The sequence below is a fragment of the Drosophila ficusphila genome, unplaced genomic scaffold (genome assembly GCF_018152265.1).
Source record: "Drosophila ficusphila isolate 14025-0441.05 unplaced genomic scaffold, ASM1815226v1 contig_198, whole genome shotgun sequence".
NCBI lineage: Eukaryota > Metazoa > Arthropoda > Insecta > Diptera > Drosophilidae > Drosophila > Drosophila ficusphila.
In genome coordinates this window covers 4,946,335-4,973,980 of record NW_025064092.1, presented here as the reverse complement: position 1 = coordinate 4,973,980, position 27,646 = coordinate 4,946,335, and the positions used below count along the sequence as shown (strand labels likewise).

The following is a 27,646-nucleotide window of genomic DNA, read 5'->3' as shown; positions in this document are numbered from 1 at the left end:
AGCCTAAAGCAATTTGCATTTCGTTTGGAACAATTGACAAATGATTCATAGGCTCGGAATCGTATTGGAAATCGGTACAAAAAAAAAAAAAAGGGGAAACTGAAACGATCGATAAGCGTTTCAACGGGTTGGACAGCTTCAGTCAACTGGACGGGACCCTCCCCCTCCCCCTTTCCCCTCCCCCTTTTAAGTACAGTGTTCGCCCCCCCTTTGGCCACAAAGTCAGACAGCGAGTGCCCTTGAAAATGGCAAAAACACATGCTCCATGGAGCTGCAGCCATCCATCGATCCATGGCTCTTTTGTGGCCAGTCGCCAGTCCATTTGAAGTTGAAGTTGATGTTGATGTGGCTGTGGATGTGGATGTGAATGTGGATGTGGAGTGAGCTGGAGCTGTAGATGGAGCTGGAGCTGGAGTGAAGTGAAGTGAGTGGCACACAAAAGATGCCTGGCAAAGTGAGCAACAGCAACTGCACAGTGGGTAAACTGGCTAAAAATCGAATTACATAACCAAATGGTTACAATACCATTCCCATACAATTTATCACCATTCTCGAAAGTAAGAGGATGATTACCAAGAAGCTATTTTTAAGTGTTATGAATTGGTTCTGAAATATTTAATCATTGGGCTTGCAATTTATTCCAAAATCATCCCTAAGAAATTATCAATTACATTAGATCAACCTAAGATACTTAGATACTTTATTTAGCAAAGGAATTTATATGGTAATACATTTAAGTTTAAAATCAATCCAAACAAATGATTAACTATTAACTATTATCTAACTTTGGACGGAGTATCAGCTTTATGATTTATAATTACCTTGAATGTATTTTTGTATGGATTTTAAATGCTTGATAATCATTTATTTACCCACCTCTGATTGCCTTTATCTTTGTTATCTAAAGAGCTTAAATCACAATCTAATCTCCTTATTATCTCTGAATACGGCTCTATTAAGCATATTATTTTTTGAGCCACTGTACCAGTTGGCAACATCATGTGGCAGCGAGTGGAAACCACAAAACGGCAATTACGTTGCCACATTGCCATTGAGGCGACGTATCCGCTCGGACGAACACAGAACAAATACAATCATAAATAATATGATTATGATACCACATACTGCATGTAAGACAAACCCCCTTTTCCCCTCCCTTTCCTCCCCTTTCCTCCCCATTTCCCTCCCCTTGGATTTTGCTCTGCGCATGCGCAACTTGCATTCTAAAGAGGAGACCCCAAAGACCCAACAAAGTCGCAGTCGCAATCGTTTGACAAAAAGGAAAAATGTATATAAAAAAAAACAAAAACAAGTCACAACGAAATATAAAGAATGCCTCTTGCGTTGCTGCACGTTCCTTTTAGCTGGTCTCTGACCAAGAAACTATGCCACATAAAGTCACATATTCCAACTATATACACAAGCAATCCATATAGCATAAAAGCCAACAAAAAGCATAAGAAAAGGAGGCGCGTTTCGCTGGCACGAAGTTTGAAATACACTTGTTTATTAGGTCAACTGAACTTACATTTATTAAAAGGTGTTTATCACATATTCAAAAAATAATAATAAAGTTAATAAATGAGGATAGGATTGCTTACCGATTGGTAAACAACTTTTATTTACATCACAGTTGATATTTGCTGTTATAATTTATCTTGGGTTGGTAAGAACTTGTTTATGGGGATATTTATATGTATATATATATAACATAAAAATATATATACACAATTAACTCATCTATTTTATAAAAATCTCCAATGAATAATTACTAAACCATGAAGTATTTAGTACACAAATTATAATCAATTATTATTATTTTCATTGGATATTGATATTTATTATGATTATAATACTTGGGACCACCTTTAATCAATGAAACATTTTGAATATTTGTTTTTCTCTCAAGAATTTCATTTGAATATGGATAGCTCTTGCTCTCCCATTCATTAATATTTGCCCAACATTTCAATTAACTTTTGTGGGGTACTGAAAATAGTTATATAGTCATGCAGGGACTATCTTTCGGTGAGGGTATGGAAATGTTATTTCATTATCGTGCCATGACAATCAGTCAGCACAACTTGAAGTCGACTTTGGGTTTTGGCCGACTTCGCCGCTCGTTGTTCGTCGCTCGTTTCGTTGTCCGTTGTTCGCCGTTGGTTGTTCGCTGTTCGTTGTTCGTCACGTTGTTCTCGGGTGTTAGCTATGCTGTTCAACATGATCGGGCCAGGCCAAGAGCCATGAGTAATATTTGTTCAACACACGGGCCGCAGCGGCAGCAACGCCCTTTTTTGTCGGCCCGCCCCCGCCCATTTTGGCCAAGTTAACCCGAAAGCGAGGCGAAGCCACAGCCACAGCCAAAGCCAAAAGATTGAAAACCGAAACACAAAACTGAAAACGAACCTCGGCCAAGAGATATAACAATTCCAAATATGCTTTTAAACTACTGATTTTAAAGTGTATTCAAAAGTTCGTTCTTGTTTTGAACACTTGATTTTCGTATGTGGGTTTCTTTTCATTTTTTTAGTAATAGGTAACAAAGGGCAGTTGGGGAAACTAATTGCGAAGTGAGCTGGCATACACATATTCACACGTACATCTCAAGTTTGGGTTTGTTTCGGGGAAATCGATTTAGTTGCTGGAGAAAATTAAAAGATTTGTATTGTACTTTAGCAGATATAAATTAAAACTTAAAAAAAATAATGTAAATAATTATATCTTTAACTTATCAAAGTTAAATTTTTAGAGAAGTTAGAGATCTCAAAATATGTTAAAGTGTAAAGACAGTGTAAAATTTTTAAGAGTAAGAGATAGTAGTTCATTTCATTGTTTAATTACAATATTAAAAAAAAATGTGTTTATATCACAGTGTATTTGTAAAATTTATATACAATATCTTAAGTTATTGAATAATTACTGAATAACAATTGAAATAATTTCCAAACCCTTTAAAATGCCCAATTTTTTTTTATCGAGTTAGAAGAAGAAACCTCTTCGATTAGAGTATCGATAAATATGCAATGAGAACTCTGCGTCGTAAGGCCCGCACTTTTTTTCTTCTTGAGGGAGGGAGGAGTGGGGGGTGGGGGGTTGGGTGGATTTCTTGAAGCGCAGCTGCTGCCATTGTTGTTGCTGTGGCATTTTTCAAATTTGCGCATTTGTCTGCGCTTTGCATAATTTTCGTCTTATTTATTTTGCGGTTTTTTCATTTTGTTTATTTTTTTTGCCGCTTGTCTCTTTCTTATTTCGGGTCATATTTTTGTTTTTTTTTTTTTTGTGGTGCGCAGCAAATTTGCGCCGAGTGCCGCCGAGTGTTTTGTGTGGCGGCTTCTAAGTGGCCAAAAGAAAAGAAAAGCGAAACAAACGGGCAAGCGGGCCACAGTCGATAGGAAAACAAAAACCGCAGAACAATAAATGAGACTCGTCGAGTGATACGAAAATACCAGCCAGCAGAAACAATAAAGTTCAGAGTTCGGCCTCCAAATGAGGCTTAAATGGTCACCCAAATAGCAAATAGCAAATAGCAGTGGGAATCGAAGGCGGGGGCTTGTTGCATATGCCAATTGTGCAGTTCCATATTATTGCTCTTTTTTAATTTGATTGCCGATTGCCGATTGAGAGGCATGGCATTTATATGTACAACTCCCTAATAAGATAAAAACCAAAATTAATGACAATATCCAATAAAATTCAGGATCCATTTTTGGTGAACTTATTTTTCACAATAATGAGCTCAAACTTTTAAGCAACTAATATGAAAAACTAGGAAACAATTGAAAAAGGTATGAAGTAAATAAAAAACAAAACTGTGACAAAAAACCACTTGGTCAAGGGTTAAAAAACTGGCATAAATAAATCAAATATCAGCTAGCACATTTAGTTCAACTACATTTTTTGTTAAGCTTAGCTTAAATTTGATTCAGTTTTGCCCCAAATTATGCCTCATTAAACGAAATATGATATGCGAGAGACCCCAATTAAAACTCAGATTTGTCACAACTTTTGACTCGGTTAAGTGGCTCTATATTTTTTGTTTTAATTATATGTTGGTTATAATGAATGGTTCCTGCTCTTTGTGTTGTAGGGTTTCTTTTTTTAGAGATTGAAATTAATTTAGACGTAAACTTAGATGTACTCAACTAGTTAAAATACAAGTTAAATTTTGTCAATTGTTGTTTTATATATGTATAACATTTGATTAATGAAAACATTATTCATATTTTTATTTATCCTGAAATAAAAATATAAACGGTAGGAAATGAATAATATGCTCGAAATGTTAACCGTTTCTTTTAATTATTAGGTGATTGAATTTTACTTAGTATACTTATTTATACACTTGTTTTATATGGATCAACAAAATGAGCAACAAGATAAAAATGTAAACCATTTTGTACTTTTTACAAAAGCAGTGCTAAACCGCCTTACAAAACAAAAAACTGAAGGTATAGACAACGTAATATATGTTATTATTCAACACCTTTTTGCATTGCAAACCCGTTGCTGATGCCATCTCCCTCTTGCCTTGCCCCCCACTTGCTATCTCTTTTCCGCCTTGCCGCATCCGCTGATTGCTTCCCACCCATTTACCATTTTCGGGGTGACTCGAGCAGAAGTCAATTCACCTACAAAAGTTCGCGGACCGCAACATTTGACCCCATGTTGTTGTCTCCCTCTCTCTCTCTCTTCATCGCTGTCCCCCCTTTCGTTCGCTGTCCCGCTCGCACCTTTTCGTGTAACAGTAATCCAGTTGCAGGCTTTTGAGCTTTTGTTGCAACACGCTTTTGTGGCACGTTCGTTGCCTGAGTCTTTTGTTTGCCACGCAGATTTATGTCATTCCTTTTGGTTTTCTTTTTGCATGACCAGCGAGGGGGTGGGGGCAAATGGCAGGGGGGTTGCCAACGACTCTAACTGACCGAAGTCACGGAGTACAGTGTTACTTGGACTTGTAAAGATAATGATAATTATAGTATTAATTTTTTACATTACATCTTAAAATAAGTAAGAACGTTATTAATGTTATTTTTGTTTATCAATAAATTTTTAATTTCATTTCATAATTGTAGTTATCATTGTTAATTATTATTTTATAAAAACAATTATTTAAGCAAGTTTAAAAGAGCTGCTTGCGTTAGTTTTCTTTTTACAGAGGCTTGTCTGTACTTCTTCAGTTGTTGCCTTGCGCCTTTTGCTACTTTTTCTTGCCTTGCATTCTGCTGCTGTATCTGCTTCTGTTGTTGTTGTTGTTGTTGTTCTTGTTACTGCTGCTGCTGCTGCTGGAGTTGTTGTTGTTGTTACTTGCTTTAGTTATATTTATTTTTTTTTGTGCATTCCTTGGGCGAACGAACCTCAACCGGTTCTGTTTGCCATTTTAGTTACATTTGGCCGAGCCAAGAGGAAGAGAAGTGGCGAAAATTGTTGTCAGGTTGGTTTGCTCTTTGGCAAAATGCAAAGAGATAGCCAGAGCGAGATGGCGAATGGTGAAGCACAGAGACAGAGACAGAGACAGACAGAAAACTCTTCTCCTTTTTTCTCCCACTTTTGTTTTGTTTTGCTAGCGATTTGCAGTGCTCTCCTGCATCCTGTTGAACCGGTTAGCCGTCCACTCCTGCCGACAGCAAATAAAGCCACAAAATTGACACAAGTCACAATTCCATGGGAGCATTTTCCGACTCCCGGTTACCCAGTAATCGGATTTTAATTCTATTTAATTAGCGTAAATAGTAATTTAAAATAAAAGGTCATGAACAAAAGTCATGCTTATTTATTTAATTGTTGTTCCTAAGAAAAACATGTGTATTAAGGCATACACATTCAACAAACCTAAAATTTATAAATTCTATTAATAGATAATTTTGTGTAAACATAAAAATTAAGAAGAAATTACATGTAAATTAATTTTTAGCCGGTTATCCTAAAAATTATTTTCCCCTGTTTTAAGTGCTACATATACCCTTTTTTTCTCAATATCATGGGGTGCAAAAAAACATTAAGAAACTGAGGCGGCAGCTTGTTTTTCGTGTTTTCCGTTTGATTTTTAGTTTATTTTGGTTGATTTGGATTTTCCCTTACAACTCCAGTTTTTACGGTCCACACTTGCAACTCCAACCTGGAACCTGTTGCAACACAAGCGGGCTCTGTTCGAGCCTCTGCCCAACCACTGTTAAGAGCCTTGCTCGCTCGCGCGGCGCCATACAAGTTCGGTACGATCTTCGACCTCTAGCGAAGCAAGTGTTCGATCGAACATGCTCTGCCCCTTTCAACAGAATTGTTGGATGCAATGAACAGTGCACACTGGCCCAAAAAATGAGTTTTTTGGTCAATATACCAAATTTTTATTTCACAGGAACTATAAAGCTTAAATTCCTTAGAAATATTTTCTACAAAAATAAATTAAAAGATAGTTATAGTTAAAATGAAATGTAATCATATTATTTCATGTGGAAAGTACTTTCAAATCGGATGGCGAAGTGTACAGAGGCAGAAACCTCGGCTACTGTTAACTACTGCCCGAAGTTGTCGTTCGATTGCAACCTCGACGTGTTGCGCGAGCGGTTGCAAGCCAACCGGTTTTCAAAACAAAGTGTGGGACCTGGGCTACGGGGCCTTACGAATTTTCAAATTTTCAAAACGAATTTGGACTTCGCAGTGGACGTGTCGAGAGCGTCGAAGAACGGAAAAACGGAAAACGGGAAGGAAATCCACTTTCGGAACTCGGCTTTTCGGCCTTTCGGCGCGCGCGTGTGTGTGTTTTTTGTTGCTGCTGTACGTCGGTGTGTTTATGTGCCTGTTCGAGCGAGGGAGAAATTGTTAAATAAACCGGTTCCTTTTTCTGCTTCTTTCTGCAATTGCCTTCTCGTAATTCGTAATTCGTAATACCCCAAAATCGAAATCGAGCATCGAATTGTTTTCGCCTGCGCTTTTTTATTTTCTTTTCGGTTTGCTCCTGGTTTTTCGGTGCGAAAATAACAACACAACAGCAAAACGAAAAGGCATAAACCATACATATAAAAGTTGCAGAATTTTCAATATTTTTTTACTGTGTCCCCAAAACGAATACAAAAATTCCATCAAATCAGTGAGTGAGAAATTCAAGGAGATAAAGCTGAGAATTAAAAGCCAGTGCCAAAAGTGAAGAGCCAAGAGTACGAGAAGTACAAAAAACAAAACAAAAGTTGCATATTTACCGAAAAAATTTAACCAGCGAAAAAAAAAGGAAGAAAGGTGAGCGAAAGAAGAGGACTAGAAGAATACGGTAAAAATCGCTTTGTGTTTTTGTTGCTGCTGCTGCACCATTCACTTGCATTTTGCGCAAGCGAGAAAGAAATCGAAGGGAGAAAAATGCTCTCTTTCAAGAGGATCAGATCCTCTCTCTCTCGTTGACTCGCTCTTTATTGTGCATTTTTCCATTACAATATTGTTCCCTGTTTTGTGGTTTCCTTTCTAACAAAACCCTGCATATTTTCTAGTTGTTGTTGTTGTTCCCATTGTGCATCATGTTTTGGGTTTTGCAGCCTAACTTTCAAACCTTTTAAGGTATAAAATTACAAGGAATTTGGTAAATGTTTTAAATAAAAATTGAAAAAACAACTCAACGTAAATTGGAAAATTTTGAAACAATTAGTGACAGTAGTTTTCATGTAACGAAAGTAATGCACCGACTCTTAAAACGTGAGTTCTGAAAAAAAACTCAAATGTTTTGAATAATTGAAAATAGATAAACCTTTTTAAGTCAAGTTCTTTTTATTAATTTTCACCTATACTCTTGCAATGCATCACAAAATTCTTTGGGTATTATGCATTAAATAAAATTAAAATTAAAACAATTGGCACAACATAGAATGCATTACAAGTATAAATTTTAAAAGTTTGCCTAATCAATAAAATAGGATAGTTATTGTTTGTCAGCTCCTTTAACATTAAGATTCTGTCACCCAGTTTTTTAACGAAAAATAAACCCATTAAGATTTCATTTGTGAAAATTATATGTAGCTCGAATTCTGGTTAAAAAACAAAAACTACTTAAAGCCAATCTACAGTTTTTTGTGGCATACACAAATTTATTTAGAGTTCCAGTTGTTAAACGCCATTTTCACTCCCATAAAATTCGATTTAGCCAACTTGGTGCGCAGTTTTGGTTTTAGTTTCTATTGCGCCAAGTGCATGACATTTTAATGGCCTGCGGCAAGGGGGGGTGGGGGTGGGGCATATGGGGGCACTGGGGGTGCTGAAGCTGGGCCAGGGGCGGGACCAGAGAGGGGATTCAGACTAAGTGCCTGGCAATGTGTTGCATAAGAGGTGTCAGTGGCTGGAGGGGCGAAGGGGGCGTTTGGGGCTAATGAGCCACAGCCATTTCGAATCCCAATTAAGTGGAATCTAAATAAAAATTTCCATTTTTGCGGTCTATTTTAGCTACAGATCAATAAACTTCCAAGGGTGAGGAAAATCAACTAAGCAAACAAAAAAATGCATTTCAAATTATACTGTTTTTTATGTGGCTTGGGAAAAAACAATAAAAATATTGTTTGAAAACAGAAAGTTGTACAATTTAATGCTCTAAAACATTTGTGTTCGCAACTGTTTTGCTTGCCATGTTCATTACTTACAAGATGAGTTCATTCAAAAAAAAAATTAAGTTCTTTTTTAACGAAATAAACTAAAACTTTAAAAAGTATTTACTATAATAGTTTACGAGAAGAAGCTGTAAAGAATTCGGGAACGGAAACTCATGACGAAAAAAGAAAAATTCAAACGACATTTTTTAGATGCTCAAATAAATCAGGCAAGCCACAAAAAGTTAGTTAACATCGCCATTAACTGTAATAAGGAATTAAAAAAGGTCCAAGAATTATGTGAACCTGGCCAAGCTATAAAAACAAAAGGGAGATTCCGAAACGGAATAAACGGAATGAAAGAAAAACTATGTATATGAACGGGCCAAATGAAGTTGAATGGTAAATGTCGCTGAGAACAATGTCTGCAACAGAGGAAATCGAAGAAGAAGAAGAGTCTGGTGAAAAGATATAGGACACAGAGATGACAGATAGACGTACTGTTAACGACTAAAGATTGAAGAGCACGATAAATGATTTCTAATATAGTATATTCGCCTGAATTTGGCCAGGTTTCAGTTATTAATTAAGTTTAAGTTTCCTCCATTGGATCGGCCAAGTTAAAGTCTTCCAATAGCTTTCTGGGTTTCCTCTTTCTCTCTCCGTTTCCCCTTTTAATAGCCGAGGGCCTCAACTGAGTTTCATTTTTCTTCTTTATTATTATTTTAATTTTTTTCTTTATGATTTTGTACTGTTTTCCTTTAGCTGTTTTTTTTTTTTCCCCCAGTTGTTTGTTTGTTTGCTGTGGTGTCTTCCGTTTAAGGTTATATTTATTCAACTTTTATTGCAGTCGCCGCGTGCGACAAATGAAAATAAACGGAAAATAAAGATGAAAACGTTATGAAAAGTAAAATAAATTAAAACAAAAAAGGTTGCTCTCTTGGTTTAAACTTTTGAGTAAGTTTGAAGTTGATTTTATTACATTTTAGCAGTCGGGAAAACAATGAAATTTGTGTAAGAATTGTTTTGGTTGTATATTGACAACAATGATTCCAAAATGGTTTTAATTTTTTTTTTTCATTTTGATGGTTAACATTATTGTAAAGCTATTGAAATACAGTAGAATCCGCTTATAGCGACTTTCAAGGGACCGACGATTTTTCGTCGTTATACCCGGAAGACGCACTAAGCAGAAGGATTTAAGTGTATAAGTCTGTCTGGGGACCAATCAAGCCATCGAGTTTTCGTCGCAATACCCGGACGGACACTATAAGCGGAGTCGTTATAACAGGATTCTACTGTAGTAAAAAAAATAATAATATGTATCTTAGTTTCTCATTTAAACTCGTAGATTTCAATTTCAATAAAAACGGTTTAAGTGTTTTTGCTCAACTAAATTTTCCTTTATTTATTATATTTCCATTTTTCAAAGAAAATCACACAATTTATGTAAACTAAATAAGACCGTAGTTATCTGTTAGTTGCCACTGAGCACAGAAATAAACTCTTTGATGATATTATATTTCCAAACGATTTTTCAATCTGTGCAGAGACATATAGTAGAAAAGGGGGCTTAAAAATAGGAAAAGGGGTAGGCGGACGCCTATGGTAACTTGACTTTGATTGCTTTGGCCCGATAAACGTTTGAACAAAAAAATTCTAACTAAATGGACATACCTTCCCCTTCCCCTTCCCTTCCCTTTCGAATTTTTCCCCTTTGACAATCGACAAATTGTTTTGTGTGTGGCAAACTTTTTCTTCCTCGCTTCGCTAGAGAAAAACGGTGAAAAAAAATGAAAAACAGTTTTGTCATGCTCTTGCTCATATGACAATTGTCTCTCCATTTCCATTCTCATAATTTTTTTTCCGCTCATTCACGGCCAACCACTTGACCTGGCCAACAATTTCCACTCCTTTGGCCACAAAAGAGTCGGGGCCACGTTGATGACTTCATGTCAGCAAGTTTGCAACGTTTTGGGTCTCTGGATTGCGGGGGAACGAAAGCAAATGTCAGACGAAATTATCTTTCGAAGAAATAATTTTTAATTTCTGATAAGTCCCGGACCCCGTGACAAGTTGAGAACTTTTCTTCCCTCGACTGCGTGTGAATTCTCGTAGTTTCCACAAAATTCTCAACGTCTCCTTGTCTCGCGAGAAAATTGTGTTTAAAGACGAGGATTGTACAGACGTATAGTATAAAGTGGAGAAATATTAAACACCAAACTCTTTTGATCACACAATAGTTAAAAGACAGCATTATCCTTTGTTGGTTAGTTAGTTATTTAAAATACAACACAATAAAATCATATTTGTCCCTAAGAATGTGTAAATTACTTTACTTTATTTGAATAAAATACTTCTTTTAAATATCAAATATTTAACTTGAACCTGCAAATTCAAAGTATATCTAATAAATTTATGAAAATTACTCAGTCAATCCCCAAAATAATATTAATTAAACTGACAAGAAGCTGTGGAAGGAAACTGTGCTGCAACTCAAGTCAATCAAATGGAATCAAATCAAAGTTCTTTCATCTCACTTTATTTGCTTGGCTGCCCCACACTTCCAAGTATTTTGTGCGAACACTTTGCATGCCATCTTGTTTCCATATTAAACGTTTTTCCCCCAAAGAGATTTTAATTTTATGGCGCTCGAATTAAAATGCTAAAAATCAAATCAAAACTCAAATCGATTAGCCCAAATGGTAAATGTTAATGAGAAGGGAGCTTCTTTAGTCGCTGCGTGCTGTTTCGCTCGACTTAATGTCATTCCATATGATATCTCAGCAAAAAAAAAAAGAAAATACAAAAAACTCAAGAATGAAATAAAAACTGAAACACCAGCGAAAAAAAAGGCAAAAAACAAAGAAAGCAAAGCAAAAGAACTTGGCCCTGACCAAAAAGACATGAGAGAAATTTGGTAATTCAGGGCGTTTAATCATTTAAAAAGCATCTTTGTAAGCGAATCCCCACGCCACTTCCTCAGGGATAAGGAAAGAAATGTCTTACGTTTTTGCCGGCTTGCTCTTAGGGCTTATACCCTCGGAAAATGGGACTATATTACTCTCAAGAAGTTTGCAACGCTGTGAAATATAATGCCATATTGTGTGGGTTGTGCTATTACTAGAGATGATGAATATTTTTGGATACTTCTTTGAAATTCTGTTTTAGATTACATAACACATAAAAAAAAACCAACTAAATGACTCCTGTCATTTTCAAAATATTCAAATTAAAGTGGGTAGTCTGGCTATTTTTAGAGTTGGGCAAAGTTTTTGCAAAGTATCTCAAAGCTGTCATATAAATATTCAATCTACAAGCGTATTTTATTATTCGGTTCCTAACTTTCCTTGTTCTTCTTTTTTTTTGTGGATCGTTGTCCTGTAAAACAGTCGAAAGTTGTCGTTGTTGTATGAAAAAGTCACAGTTGGAAAGATACCGCCCCAAAAAAAAAAAAAATAAAAACCACTGCCACCCCCTTTGACCCCCCGCCACCCCCTTTGACCCCCGCCACCCCCTTTTAGTCACGCATCGAACAAAAGATTGAGGTCACCCGAAAAAGAGCCAGAGGATTTTAAGCAGGAATGTGGAGGGAAATGCGTGGCAAGTAGGCGCGTGGCGCCTCAGTTTTGCGGGTATCAGTCTTATTCCGCCTTCTGACTCCTGATTGTAACCCCGCCCCCGCCCCCTTCCCCGCTAGCAGCACCCGCCCATGGAATCCCCCTTAACCCCTCGATTGGCCTTGCCTTGCCGGCGGCCAAAAGTTACAATAACTTTTGCCACAGTTTAAGTTGCCGCCGTGCCATTTCGTATCTTTTGTATCTTTTCTTGGCCTTTTTTGCGTATTCCGCTCTTCTTTTTTTTGGCCAAGGGGGGGGGGGCCTTGGGGGGCGGTGTCAGTGTCATTGCTACTCAAATGCATTTTCATTCGATTGAGTAGCTCACGCCGTTTTCGGTTGACTTTTTCCGGTTCAAAATTCAGGTGGGGTATCAAAGTTTCTTTGTAGCTAAAAAAAAAAATATAAAATAATTAACAAATTTATTTAAAGTGAAATAAGTATTAATGATTAATATTACAAATAGAAACAATACAATTTGCAATTGAATTTCCACTTATATAATTTCTTAAAACACAATGCAAATGATTGAACATATTTTAACGCAAGAGGTAGCAAATAGTTCGTTTACAACGAATAGTCATTTTTTGCACTCCATTTTTTTCGCAATAAGTAAGAAATTCTGCCTAGACTAGCAAAATTTTGGTCTTCTTTTTTCGTTTGGCACATTCAACTTTATTTAGTAGTTGGCTCTTCACTTTTTTCTGGAACAAAAGAAAATTGAACTTGAGGCAGTTGGCAGCGGTTGAACCGAGAAGGGTTTGGCCCGGGGTCATGGTCCAGGGAATGAAAAGCCTTTTCACCGAGCAAAAAGGGAAATGAATGATGAAGATTTGTGATCCAAGTGGTTGTGGCAGGATAAACGCAGAGTTAAGTTGAAAACAATAAGAACTTTATTTTAGCGTCCATTCGCTGGAGAGTTATGCCGAAGAGTCAGTGTGACCAAAAACATACAAAGCTAAATATACAGAGCCACATTGTTTCAGTATTTTAACACCCTTCCTCAATGTGTGTCTGTTTACATTTGTTCATACAAATTCATAAGCTTAACAAAATGACAATGCTTTTGTTTCTGCAGGTTTTTCGTGAAGATATCAGCAATCATATCCGCGGTTGCCACATACTTCAGCTCGACTTCTCCTTTTGTACGATTTCCCTGATGAAATGATGACGGATATCGATGTGTTTTGAGCGTGCATGAAAGACGGGGTTTTTTGCCAAAGCTTGTGCACTTAGATTATCTCCGTACAGCACAATTGCAGATTCCGCCTCACCGCATCCAATTTCGATCACCAGTCGCCTTAGGTGAAGTGCCTCCTTCGTTGCGGAAGTCAATGCCATATACTCGGATTCTGTACTACTTAAGGCAACACAGTCTTGCCTCTCAGATTTCCAAGATATTGGTCCACCTGCTAACATGAATACGAACCCAGTGTAGGATCGACGTGTTCCGACATCTCCGCCCCAATCCGCATCTGCATACCCTCGTAGTGCCTGTCCACAACGCCGGTAGTTCAAGTTGTGGTCCATCGTAGCTCCTAGATACCTTAGTAGATGCTTGACTGCTGCAACATGCTCGCTATGGGGTTCCTTGTTCCGTTGGGCCAGTTTCACAACTGAATGATATATATCGGGCCTTGACGTTAAGGCCAGCCACATCAGTTCCCCGATGACTGATTGGTACTCTGCTGGATCTTCCAGCACGCAATCCGATTTGCAGCAAGCTATTTGAAAACCAGGGTCCAGCGGAGTTGCCACAGGTCGAAAATTAAGCATGTTGTGTCTCACAAGCATGTCCTTAATATAGAGCTGCTGGTTTACTTGTATAGCTCCGATCTCGCCTTCTCGCTTTATCTGCATCCCTAGAAACATTTCCAGTTGTCCTTTATCTACGCACTCGAACTTCATGGTAATCTTCGTCTTGATGCCAATTATGTCCTCTTTTTGCTGGCAAGCAATAAGCAAATCATCAACGTAGATAAGTATCAGGCAAAGTCGGCCATCTACATCCATCTTGTACAAACATGGCTCGTTCTGACAAGGAGTAAATCCTATATCGCATAGGGCTTCGTTCAACTTTCCATGCCACTCCCTTCCTGCTTGCTTTAAGCCATAGATTGCCTTGTTCAACCGTAAGACTTTACGTGGTGATACCGCATCAATGTATCCCTCAGGCTGTTTCATATAGACAACATCGGTTAACTCGCTATTTAAGTAGGCCGTGCACACATCCATTTGGTGCAAGTGAAGATTCAGCTCAGCAGCCAAAGCCAGGACCAAACGTATTGTCTCGTACCGACAGACTGGCGAATACGTTTCCTTATAGTTGACTCCATATCTTTGCGAGCAACCCTTGGCTACAAGACGAGATTTATAGCGCTGCACGTTTCCCCTGCTGTCCCTCTTAATGGTATACACCCACTTACAGCCAATCGCTTGCTGTCCCTTGGGTAAATCTGTCAGGATCCAAGTACCATTTTTTACCAGCGAAGTGTATTCCTTTTCCATGGATTCTTTCCAGTAAGCAGCCTGCTTTCCAATTGTCGCTTCTTTATATGTACCAGGAAGCAAGAACTCTTGTGTAGCCATAAAGTTCAGAACGTTGTATTGCTTTCTCGGACGGCCGGGCTTGCCAGTCCGCACCATCTTTGGTCTACCAGGACCGACCTGCACGCCTTCCATCTGATGTCCATCTGCCTCACGATTCTCATCGTCATTCTGCAACTCTGTTGGCATGTCCGGCTCGGATTCAGCCTCCTCTGCGCTTTGGAATTCTTCGCTCATAATGTCTTCTTTTTCGAAACGATCTGGCTGCACTTTGTCTGTTTCCAACAAAGACAAAGGAAAATTTGTAGTCGTACTCTCTTCGAATAAAACATCCCGTTTTTCGATGACTTCGCGTGCCTCCTTATCATACAGCCTGTATGCCTTTGACACGAGCGAGTATCCTACCAGTTTATATTCCCTTCCTTTTGCCTGGAACTTACTATGCCGTGTTTTATCCAAAGCGACCGCTATAGATCCAAATGTTCGCATTCCGAAAACACTGGGTTTCCTCCCGTACCATGCTTCATAAGGTGTTTTGCCAATCAAAGCGCATGTTGGCGACCTGTTCCTTATGTAGCAAGCAGTTTGGATAGCTTCTGCCCACAAAAACTCTCCTAGATCAGCGTGTACTAGCATGCTTCTTGCCATCTCGACAAGAGTACGGTTGGCACGTTCTGCCACACCATTTTGTTGGGGCGTATAGGGCACCGTGAGCTGACGTAGGATTCCATGTTCTCTCAAATATTCATCAAAACGCCTGTTCACAAACTCGCCGCCATTGTCGCTTCTGAGGGACTTTATTCTCTTTCCAGTTTGCCGCTCTGCCATATTTTTGAATTCCACGAATTTACTGAAAACTTCATCCTTAGACTTCAGGAAGTACGTAAACATTCGCCTGGACATGTCATCAACAAACAACAAGAAATATGCAGAGCCACCCAGAGAACGTTTCTGGAAAGGCCCACAGACATCTGTGTGCACAAGTTCTAAAAGACACTTGGCTCTGTTTTCCGAAAGCGTCGGAAATGGCTGTGAATGGATCTTACATTTCATGCACGTCAAACATGAACTCGCTTCTGAGAAATTTACATTTTCCAACCCTGAAACCATTCCTTGTTTCGAGAGATTCATCAGACTCGCGTAGTTCAAATGGCCATATCTATTATGCCAAACACTTGCATCGGTTTGCCTGGCTCCGAAGCAAAGATTCCGTTCGGCCTCGAACATAAAGAGCTTATTCCTCTTGAATGCCTCCAAAATCTTTTCGCCATCCTGACTTACTGTTGCTTTTCCTTGATCGAACGTCACTGTACATCCTCGTTCGATGGCCCTTGTGACTGAAATGAAATTCCCTTTCATCCCTGGCACATGCAGAACATTCTCCAGCTTTAGCTCGCAGAATCCTGTCTGGAGTTTGACGCTACCCTGGCCAACTGCCTTTATGATGCTGTTGTCTGCCAAAATTACATCCTCGGCATGAGAAATGTAGTCTGTGAACATACTCTTCACGCAACACATATGCGCGGTTGCACCTGAATCCATACACCATCTTGAAGGTTCCAGGTCATTCGCTTCAGCCGCCGCCAGAACCGTGAAAGACTTAGTGATGTCCTGCTTTTCCGTTTTTTCCTTTCTCTTGACTTTGCATTCCCTCTTGTAATGACCACGCTGACCGCAATTGTAGCACTGTACATTTGCCTTCTTTTTCTGCCAAGCAGCAGCCGCACTCTGCTCCGCCTTGGCCTGGAATGCCAGTTGCTCGTTTCCGGAAGATCCTGGTTCGCTTGCCCTGCGTTCCCCTTCTTCTAGCAACTTGATCTTCAGCCGCTCCAGACATGGCAGCTTGTCTCGAGTTTCCATGGCGATCACAAAGTTCTCATAATCTTTGGGTAGACTGGAGAGCAAGATTATCACAGCGAGCTCGTCCCCTAGCTCGATGTCTACCTCCGAAAGCTTGTCTACAGTTGAACAAAAATTATTAACGTACTCGCACATACTGTCCTCACCTGACATTCGCAACCCAAGCAATTTTTTGTACAACGACACCTTTCTAGCAGGTCCGCTAGGCTCATGCACATCCTTCAGCACTGTCCAAGCATCCGTTGCTGTTGTGCAATTCTTCAAGTAGCCTAACTGCGTTGGCCTCACGCTCAAAGTGATCATAGCCAAAGCCTTCTCGTTAAGCGCATCCCAGCGAGGCTCCTCATCTGGTCTCAATTCGTTGACGACCTTCCATACCTCCGCATGCACCAACACGCTTCGCATTTGGATCGACCAGGTATCATAATTCCCGGTATCCAACTTTTCTATTTGATAGAACGAACTCATTCTCTCCACGTGCTTTCTAGAAAATTCTTGCACTCCTGTGCCCTTCTAGAAACTTCTTGCACTCCTGTGCTTTTCAACTCCTGCCGGTCAACCACACACTAATCTTATCTGCCCGCACTCACGTGATCTGGGCCCATAACCTGATGAAGATTTGTGATCCAAGTGGTTGTGGCAGGATAAACGCAGAGTTAAGTTGAAAACAATAAGAACTTTATTTTAGCGTCCATTCGCTGGAGAGTTATGCCGAAGAGTCAGTGTGACCAAAAACATACAAAGCTAAATATACAGAGCCACATTGTTTCAGTATTTTAACAATGAAAGGGCTTTAAAAAGAGATATCCTCTTGTCATCTATAAATCTCAGCTTGCGGTCGTCTGCCATGACTCAGAAAGCGGTTAGTTTTGAATGGAATTAAAATTCTGGGCTGGCGAAGAACTGGATTGTCCACATAAGAGTGTTAATTTCCCAAAGTTTTTAAATGAAATGAACAAAATATGATAAATATTCATGGGCGCGTGAATCATTTTGTGAACGAGATGGGCCGTCAAAATAGTTTGGAAGCCTACACGAATCGAAGGGTTATTTCAATAAACACCATTTTGATTGTCTATTTGATGTGGCTTTTTTTCCATTCGTCCGCTTCGTTTGACCTATTCCTATTATTTGTTAAGTCAATCAACTTTTTATTTGAAATGAATGTAAAATTGTTTACGAATTTCAAACTAAATTAGTATTGCATTCCCTTGAATTGTTTTCCCAATTAAGTTTAAATGTGAGTTGCGTTTTATTGTAAAATTTGATGAATAATTTTGCGAAAATTTCATCGAAACGAAAACTCAAATGTTGTTTAGCAATTTGCTTGTCTATTATTGTTTATGTTTCGGAATTTGCAAAGCTTCCCCCCGCATCCCCCCGCACTCGACCACTCATTCACTGTGATCTTTTTGCAGCATAACTTTGGCAACTTTGGCGCATCTGTTGGATGCAGGGCACACAGCGAGTCCATCTTGGGACCAGGTGGAAAAACAAAGGCCGGAGTAATTGAACGGCAACACAGCGGCGGGCAGAACAACAACAACTGGGGAGCGTAAAACATAAACAGACAGGTAAGCGAAGCCACCTGTTGTCAACCGGAGAGCTCCACCATCCACAATCCAATCTCCAGTATCTAGTAGATATACATATAGTAGTGTTTCGCTATCCCAATGTTCGGTATCAAGTAACCAGTGTCCAGCAGCAAAAGCCTCCGCTGCTGCTCTGACTCATCCGTATCTGTATCTTTTGGGCTCGTGTGTATCTTGTAGCTAGCTCGTCTACTGTGTCAAAAGTGAGCGCAAAACTTTGCGCTTTCGACTTGTAAGATACTTTGCACCAAAACCACCTTAACCCCTCCCCTCCCCACCCCTCCCCTTCCCCTTATCACCCCCTCCCCATTTACTTCCGCTGCTTTTGTTTGGCTTTCGTGCAGTTTGCTATCTTTAAGATACTTTCTTCGTATTTCGGGTATTGTTCTTTGCCCAGCTTCGGCTTCAGTTTCAGTTTTCCCCTAAATACTTTTCGCTGCCTGCAATTTCCCAACAAACAACAACATTAACCAAAAGGAGTAGCAGAAACAGCAACAACAATAATAAAAACAACAACAATTGCAGCTGCAAACTCTTTGAAAATTTCCTCCGTTTGAATTTTAGTTTTCCCCCTCGCATTTTGGGTTTTCATTTCGGCTCTTCTCTTTTCCCGCACTCGATCGGCAAATATTTGCTACTTCAATTAGCGCTCACCTGTGACTATTGGTGTTTGTCTAGTTAGAGGAAAATTCCAATAGTTTGGAGTTTATCGTAATTTGCATGACGCTAAAGGAGTTTTTCCGGGGAAAATATCTGTAGTTTTCTTTTGTAAACTTAAGTAAGGATTTGTTTTAAATAAAATATATTTTAAAGATTTCTTTTTATTTAAAAGAAATTTTAAGAAAAATATTTCTTAGCACAAATTGCTTAATGGTGTTGCATAGCATATTATTCCTTAAATACGCTTAAAACATTCCTTTCGCCTGAACATACTTTTTTGCTTGACTTTGAAATACCCCGAAAAAAAGGGGATCAAAATTCCAAATGGTCCAAAATCAGAAATTACAGATAAGAAGCGAAGAGCGGAGCAAACTTCACTTAAGTCGGGAACAACTTATCGCTTTTTTTTTTCTCCACTTAAGCCCCGCTCACCTGTCCCCCTCCTCTCCCCACCTCTTCTGCTCCTCCCCCTCCGCTCTCTTTGTGGACTCGCACTTTACCCGTCGAACCATTCAAATTTAAATCAATTTGATTCTGATTAGCCACACACGCAGTTTTTTCTCTTCTTTCCCCCTTCTGTCCAAACCTTTTCTCTTCCTTCTCCTTTGCTCTTTTATTTTGTCGCCATGGTTTTTTCGGAGTATATTTCTCAGTCGTTTTCTTTGGGACTCGCTTGCTGTGTTGTTGTTGTTGTTGTTGTTGTTCTTTGTACCTACAACTAGTAAATAAATTAGTTTTTATTATTGAGAAAACAGGTTTCCACTTTAAACGAAGACAGAGCGAGAGGGAGCGATAGGGCGCGAGGAGTGGAAGGGGGATGGCAAGAGGGGCAGGAATGTTGACTCTTGGGCACGCAGGTTCAAAAACAGAAACTGTGTACACTCAGAGAAAAGTGGAGCCACCTTTAGATAGTTTAAAAATGTATGATAACTATACAAGATTATATAGTAAAATGTTGGCTACTTTTGGTATACAAAGCAGACTCCATTCTTCTTCCTTTAATTTTGCATTATAAAACTATCAAAACAAAGTGCAATTCCTTAGTAACAAATGCACCTTAATTTTCTTGTGGTGCAGGGAAAAAAGAATTCTTCACAGTTCGCTGACAGAACCTGTTTAAACAGAAAGGTAGGTAGGTTGGCAGAAAGAGAGATATGGCTGGAAGGGTTCGGAGGCTCGGAGAGTCTTCTGGCTTCTTTCGCTCGATTTCTCAACACTTTCGTGATTTGAATTTTTTTCTCTCCTTTGGCTGTTGTTGTTGTTGTTGGAATCAATTAAATCAATGGAATATGCACGCACCCCGCTCCCACAAAAAAAAAAAAAAAAAAACCCGACAGCCCGACAAACACTCCACACACAAACAAATTATGAACAAACAGCGGCGAAGAAGAAGTACTATACTTTAGTGGAGTGTATGGGCGATATGGCAGTTGGATCCCAAGGAGTTGGCGAAGCGGTGAAATATTATTATTCAATGCCAGCGATGCGCTCTGTTTGCCATCCACTTTAATTTTCGTAGTTGGGTTTTTTTTCTCCTTTTTTTTTCTTCCTGCTTCTCTTCTGCGCTATTATTGTTGTTGTTTCCAACTGTTTATGCGCCGTGTCTAATGACAGTTTTGTGGTCATTATTTGAAATATATACATATACATATAAGGGGGAATATACATATACGTGTGATACCAGATAGATGGGTGTGTGCGTATTTATGCGTTGGATAACGCCCTAGAAAGCCGACACAAACAAGCTGAATTTTCGCAATTAAATGTTGGCCATAAATTAAATGTTTGTTGTCCACCATAAAAACAAAGAAATCAAAGAATTGGAATAGAGAAAAATTTACTGGGGATTAAACGAATGCGAAATGCTCTAGAGAGGTTAGTAGTTAATCAAATAAAAAATATAAGCTATAGATGTTTTTAGTTTATAAAACTGTAAATCCAACAATCTTAAAACCTCATAAAACCCTTTACCTACCAACTTCTTAACCCTTTAATTATACCCGTCTTAAAAAAAAAGTTAACTCCTAGATCTACTCGATTGAATTCGATTTGATGCGATAATAGGCATCACACTATATAATCATCAGCATTCGATTGTTTACACACACACTCACACACACACCATCGTTGAGTTCGGACTTATATGGGCAATGGTTATGGGCTATATAAATGATGATGCTGCTCATTTCTTGTTCGATATTGCCTCGATATTGTTTTTGTTTTTGTGTTCTCGCTGTTGTTGTGTGTGGGCCGCTGATTTTGTTTTTATTTTCGTTGTTGTTGTTGTTGCTTGGCTGCTTGGCTGCTTGCTGCTTTTGTTGTTGAAATGCCGCCTCTGATAAATGAGTTTTGGCTTTTTTGTTGAAACGACGTGGGAAAATAATGCATTGATTTACATGGCAACACAAGCTGACCAACACACGGCTGCAAAACAATGGGCACCTTGAGACCCCGTCTAGACATTCTGGATTCGGCTGGAGTCTTGGGATCTGGATTGGATTGTGGACTCAACTTCCACGGATCAAGTGGGAAGTTTTCTCGAAAATCACCATGGAAAAAGTTTTGTTTTCAAGGAAAAACAACTACTTTTGGCACGAGGTGACTTTTGTGTGTGGGTGCAACAAAAAAAAAGGGGAAATAAAGTCAGCTAGTTGCCAATGTAAGACAGAAAGTTAAAGGTTTCTTTTATTCAATAAATTATTATAAAATTATGCGAAATTTTGTCTTAGGTTTAACCATTTCATTGCACATATAATTATAAAATTAAATTAAATAGCAATATTAAATTTTGATGTGCCAAATAACATTATCTGCGAATGCATGATTTATTATCAGGATTTATTGTTAAATAAATCTTAGTGTTTCGCGCTTCGTTTTATTTCCGAATCTAGCAGTGAGAATGCATTTTTTACTAGCTCCCGAGAAACATTAATTCACTGTGAAAAACAGCCACTCATTTTCAACTTAATCCCCGCACCAATCTCGATTCCCAATTACTTGACCATTTATTTTACTGCATCCTCCCACTTTTTCCCCATTGCACACTCACTTGGAACAGCTGTTAAACTATTCAAAAGTAATCGCTCCACTTCTGGTCCGCACTCACACTTGCCCATTTCTCCCACACCTTGGGTTCCTCCTCCTCCTCCTCCTCCTCCTTCTCCCATTTCTCCTCCTTTCTCCGATTCACTTGTTTGGCTACTTTCTCATAGAAAACGAAGAAGAAACTGGAACTAGAGTGAAAATATCACTGAAGGAAAACCCCCATTAGTTTGCTATTGTCATTCACGCTTTTGAAAATACATTTTACCTTTTATCAGAGAAATTTGTATCATATTGCTTCTGATGGGTTTTAAACCTCAAATAATTGGTGCTCGATTTTGGAGTCTTGAATCTCCTAAATATGCTTACTTAATGAAATGCTTGATATTTTACTTGTATTACTATTTTCCTCATTATTTTTATTTCCATAAATGTTATGCTCGTTTTTTTTTTTTTTTTGGTTTGAGTGCCCTGCTTACAAATCGAATGGCAAATCATGCCCATCAGTTGCAGAACCTAAAGATCTGCTTGTCCATTAGTTGGAAAATGCCAGAAAAGTTTGCATAACAAAATAAAGGTCAGAAATGAGTGGGGGGCTGAAATGGGGCAAAACAGGTAAAAGTGGGCGTTTGGGTGGGGGGAAAAGCCAATGTTAATGAAACGGGGGCCTTTGTCCGAAAACTGAACTGAACTGAACTCAACTCAACTTAACTGATATCTGAACTGGCAATAAGCGCCTTTCCATTCATAATTCGATAGACATTTGGCCACTGCCAACCGCCCACAGAACCCCCCACCTGCCCCTCCCCCTTTCCCTGTCCCCTCATGATATCTTTTCCATATTTTCCACCTTACCCCACCCTCTACTTTTGCCCTGCACCAAAACGGATTCCCAAACTGTGTGTAAAAAGTATTTTCAACTTTTGGCCACATGCTTCATTTATCACAAATTCATTTATCATTTGTCCCCTCACACACACACACAAAGACACACACACACACCAACACACCCAATGATACAAAATGTGAATGTATTGCTTCCTTTCCCCACCTCCTCCCCCGCTTCGTACTTCTTTTTTGTTGGGTTTTTTTGGTTTTTTTTTTTTATTTTTTTTGTTGAATATATGTCGCTGGCAGTGCAAGTCGCCTTCGAACCCAAAAAACTAAGCTTGGCCAAAAATAAAGCGAGAGATATGGCAATAGCGAAGGATGAAGGATGAAGAAGGCGACGGGGGAGGCAGACGAAGAAAAATGATAAAGCAACAGCCAGGAACGAGGGGGGCGGTGGCCTCGGGGGGCGGGACATTTTCCCAGGGCGGAGGCGACTAGCGAAAATTCGCATAGCTCGATAAAAATTGTGAGGCGAAAAAAAAAGAGGAAAGGCTCGAAAACTGCCAAAAAGTAAAATGATATAAAAGAAAGAAAATAAATCGTTGTTTGTATCTTGACTTAAAATACCCTTTAATTAAGTAAGACATAAATTGAAATATTTAATTAATTCTTAAAAAAATCCTTAAATCATAAAAATCAAAAACTTGTAAGCCAACTTAATGAAAAATATTAAATATTGAATATATTACAAGTGTAATATATTATTTTTAAAGGTATTTATTTTATTTTTGTACTTCAAACCGAATTCCACCGCAATCAAAGTCTTTTAGGGGTTTCCCTTACCGATGTTAAATCGAACTATAGTCGAAAATCCTCCCACTACGTGAATTTCCTCTTTTCCGGCGTCCATTCACAGGATAAGGTCAGGAAAACGCTTCACAAATCCTCGAAAGAGACTCGGAAAAGCGGATGGGGAAAAATCGCCGAAAATGAAACGAAGCGAAAATAAAATTTCCCAGCTAATGACAAAAATTTCCGGTTTCACAGCAACAACAAATGATAGCAACAACAACTGTTAGGTGCAGAAAAAGACGTCTTCAATTGGCAACAAAAAAACCAAAGACCGAAATGTAACCGCTTGCAAAACGCTGGCGAAACGCGTGCAAAACGCGGGCGCGACTAATGATACAATTTCGTTTGTGTGGCTAGTGAAAGTGACTCAAAAAAAAGAAACAGGAGACGGGAATAAAATCTTCAAAAATATAGAAGTACACAGAAAAAAGCATAATAATTTTGGATAAATTAAAATATTTTTGGTTTTCTTAAAATAACTGCATAAATGTATGTAATAATGTAAAAATGTTGTAGAAACAGAATAATTATTCACTTCAAAATTAACAATTACAAATGATCTTAACTATACATAAAACTTGCTTTTTTGACGAAAGCAAAAAAGTATAAAAATGTGAAGCCGTAAATCAAAAGTTTAAGCTAATATTTCGAGAATATGTCGAGTGGCTGACACACACACCCACACCTTCTCATCACACCCACCAACACTCGGACACGCTCATTTAACAGTAAATTAGCCCCACAAAAAAAGGAACAAATAAAACAGCAACTTTAAATGAGTTACAGCGTTTTAAAAAGCAATTTTGCCCAGCGATCCGATTCGAATTCTCGGAGCACAGAGGCGTAGGGGAAGGGGTTTCGAGGGGGGCAAATTTTTGGGGGAGGGGGAGAGCCTTTTGTTGCGCATGCGTTAAGCGTTTGACGGTGATTTTTTTTTCGCTGGGCAGTCACTGCCGAGGATTGTGGAATTTTAAGTGCTTTTCTCAGGTGTTTTATTTTTGTTTTTTGTTGTTTTCTTTTTTTGAGCCGCAGCGAAACTTTAGGCCAAAATTGAATGGGAGTGGTCGACGTTGGGTTAAGACCGCTCTCGCCTTTCGTCCAAGTCAAGCGAAAAACAGTTAAATCCGCGCAGGTAATGGCCCAAATGAATTACCACTGGCTCGGTAATCCCCGCCACAGTTCCAAAGTTAAGACTCGGTTTCGTTCTAGACTGAGGCGAAATTAGTTTTCCTGGAAACTAAGCCAAAAGCCTCAATTTTACGGAGGACAGCGGATGGAATGACATTCCAGGAACTGCAGGAAAGGAACTGGAAAAAAATCCTCGAAACATAAATCATATTTTTCGCCACTACTTTCGATAACAAAACATAAATATTGGAAGAAGTGTTTAAAAAATTGATGGTGTTGAATACGAACGTTTTCTAGAAAGACCCACTGTAGCGGATTAAAAGCCATAAATTGATTTTAAATATATTGCTCAAGTTTCAATACTACCGTACACTTCCGAGCTTCTCATAAAAATTCTGTTCACTTAGATTTACTCATATTTTGCATGTCTTTAAATACACTGATGATTTAGTTCATATTCAGCATGCAAAATATACCTGGGCTTGGCATTTCTTATTGTTCATATTCTCTTATGAGTTATCTGAATTAATCATGAGAGTACATATTTTGTATTATGTTCAAAGGAAAGCTTTTATATTTTTACATTACCATAAAATATAAAATATATAAAAGTGTTTTATTGTATAACAAACGTTTTAATTGCATTATTATAAATGCTACTTCAACTATAACCAAATATTTTTTGATATAATACGTTTTTAAAATACATGCTACGGTTATTGCAAAAATCCATTTATATCTCACTTGTTCTTGGGGTTTCCTTTGGGATTATTGCAAAAATCTGCAGATCCAATTAATGCTGCCATCTGTTTGCCAGCGACACTCCCATAAAGTTGACTCCCCGTGAAACGCCCCCCTCCCAGTTCGCTCCCTCCACGCCCCCTTTTGGCCCCTCATGTGCATCCCCCATTTGGTGTCGCTTCTTCATCTCTTTGCCGTTCTTATGCTGCAGCCGTCGTCGCTGCACTTAATTTTCATAATTAAAAAAGTTTACCTTGGCGAACCTCATGTGCGTGCCCCCTCTTGTGATGCCACCCCCTCCGCCCCTGTCTGAATACGCACATTGGATCCGCCGCACACGCGGAAAATTACTTTCCTCTATTACAAGCCAATTAATACTACATTTAAAATGCGGAACATTTGATTACATTTTCAGATAAAAACAAGAGAAAATAAGCCAAACTTTTGGCAGTTACCAAATTACATAATTTAGTTAATATATAAACAAAATTACTATTAATTAAAATCAAAATAAATGTACATTTTCATACCATATTGTTTAACATTTGATTTTTTTTACCACAAATATTTTAAGCTCGTAAAATGTGTGTGATTGTTGCCAATTAATTTTTGAGGAGTGTACACACACTCCTACGCTGCTAAAGGCAAAACGTTTTTGTAATTAATTTATGCAAATAATCAGAGACGCCGCTTAGGGTTGCCACCCCGTCTGAATGCGGTGCGGTGGGGCCAATTGCAATCTTGTGCCACGCCCCCCCCCACCGCACCCCTGCCGCCCATGCGTGGCCATCGTTGGCATATTAAAATGAATGACCCTCGCCCCACAAAACAATATATGTAAAAAATATATATGGAATATAAATATATGTATGTATAAAAATAGGTTTCTTTTTTATTTTGCCCTATTCCCCGTGTTGTATACATACATATATTTTTATGCTATTTTTTTACGCCACTCCCTCACGTAAGGATTAAGTAGACAAGTTGGCAAAACATAGCGCCATGCAATCCAACAATCCCCTGTATTACCCGCTGCCCCTTCTCTTGTATGTCATCATAATTCCTGCTACACATGAGGGGAAAATCCAACGTGGTGGGGGGAAAAGGGGGGTTGGGGACGGGGGGCTTCTGCAAACTAGTTTTTCTGCAATACTTTATTTTTTCCCGACTCTCCGCTATTTCTCCCTATTTGCATGTATGCGAGTGCCTGCTCCTTTTGCCATTTTGGAATTTATTATAAAATATTTTGTATGTAATTCCCTTCTTGACTTGACTTTGGGCTCGCATTCATCGTTTGAAACTCCCTGGAAAAAAAGCAGGGAAAAGCTGGAAGAGGAAGATATTAAAAAAATATAAAGCAGGGCCTTTTAGGGAAGAAAGGAAACGGGTTTATTGTGCGAATAAAAGGATACTGTTCGTAACAAATAACAATTAAGATAAACAATGTGCTTATTCGATGTATTATCTTGATTTAAATTTATAAAAATATAGTGAGAGGGGGAGGAAGGCAACAAAGATGACACTATTTCATCGATCCATCAGTTGAATGAAATCTTTCAGCTCTAGATGAAATGCGCAAAAAGTTCTTTGCCTTTTAAAGCCCGAGGAATGGTTCCTGTCGTCAAGTCAAGCCTTTTTCACTGATTTCCCCCTCTGTTTTTGGTATGCCAGATTTTGGCCAGGCTAAGACACAATGACTGTGTTTTATTTCAGGGTTGGGGCTGTTGCAGGGCTGTGGGCCCTTTTTCCTTTTGCGAGGGACCCTCGCAGAAATTGTCAAACAAAAGCCCAAGGGGGGGCGGCATTGACTGCGCGGTGAGGTGAGGCGAGCCTAATGACTTAAGCCACAGTCACACTGCGAGTCACAGTGGCAGTCACAGTTTTCCCCCAATTTTCCTTTTTTTTTTTTTTTTTTCGTTTTTTGTTTTTGCCGAGGAGTAGCGCCTTTTGTGACTGGGTACCAACTACTACTACTACGACTACTACGACTACGACTACTCTCAATCAAAGCCGAACCGGGACTTTGGACTCGAGCTCCCCCCTTTTTTTTGGCTAGAAGCGAACGGGGGAAAAAAATGTTGGGGAGTTTCAGAAAAGTGCCGAAATGGGGGAGAACTACTACTGCGGCGGCGACAAAAAGATGAGGAAGCAGTTGGGAACTAGGGAAACCAAACCAGCGGTTGTTGGCCCGATTTCATTTTTCGGCGAGCTTTATGCCATT

General features: G+C 38.9%; 1 protein-coding gene across 1 annotated transcript in view; it reads left to right on the top strand.

The window, feature by feature from the left end:
- Window positions 1-6,619: 6,619 nt before the first annotated feature.
- Window positions 6,620-27,646, top strand: part of LOC108087585 (hornerin) — a 98,877-nt gene continuing 77,850 nt past the window's right edge. The window contains exons 1-2 of the mRNA XM_017185016.2: window positions 6,620-7,227; window positions 17,998-18,153. The gene's annotated coding sequence lies outside the window, so the exon portion shown is untranslated. The remainder of the gene's footprint in view (window positions 7,228-17,997; window positions 18,154-27,646) is intronic.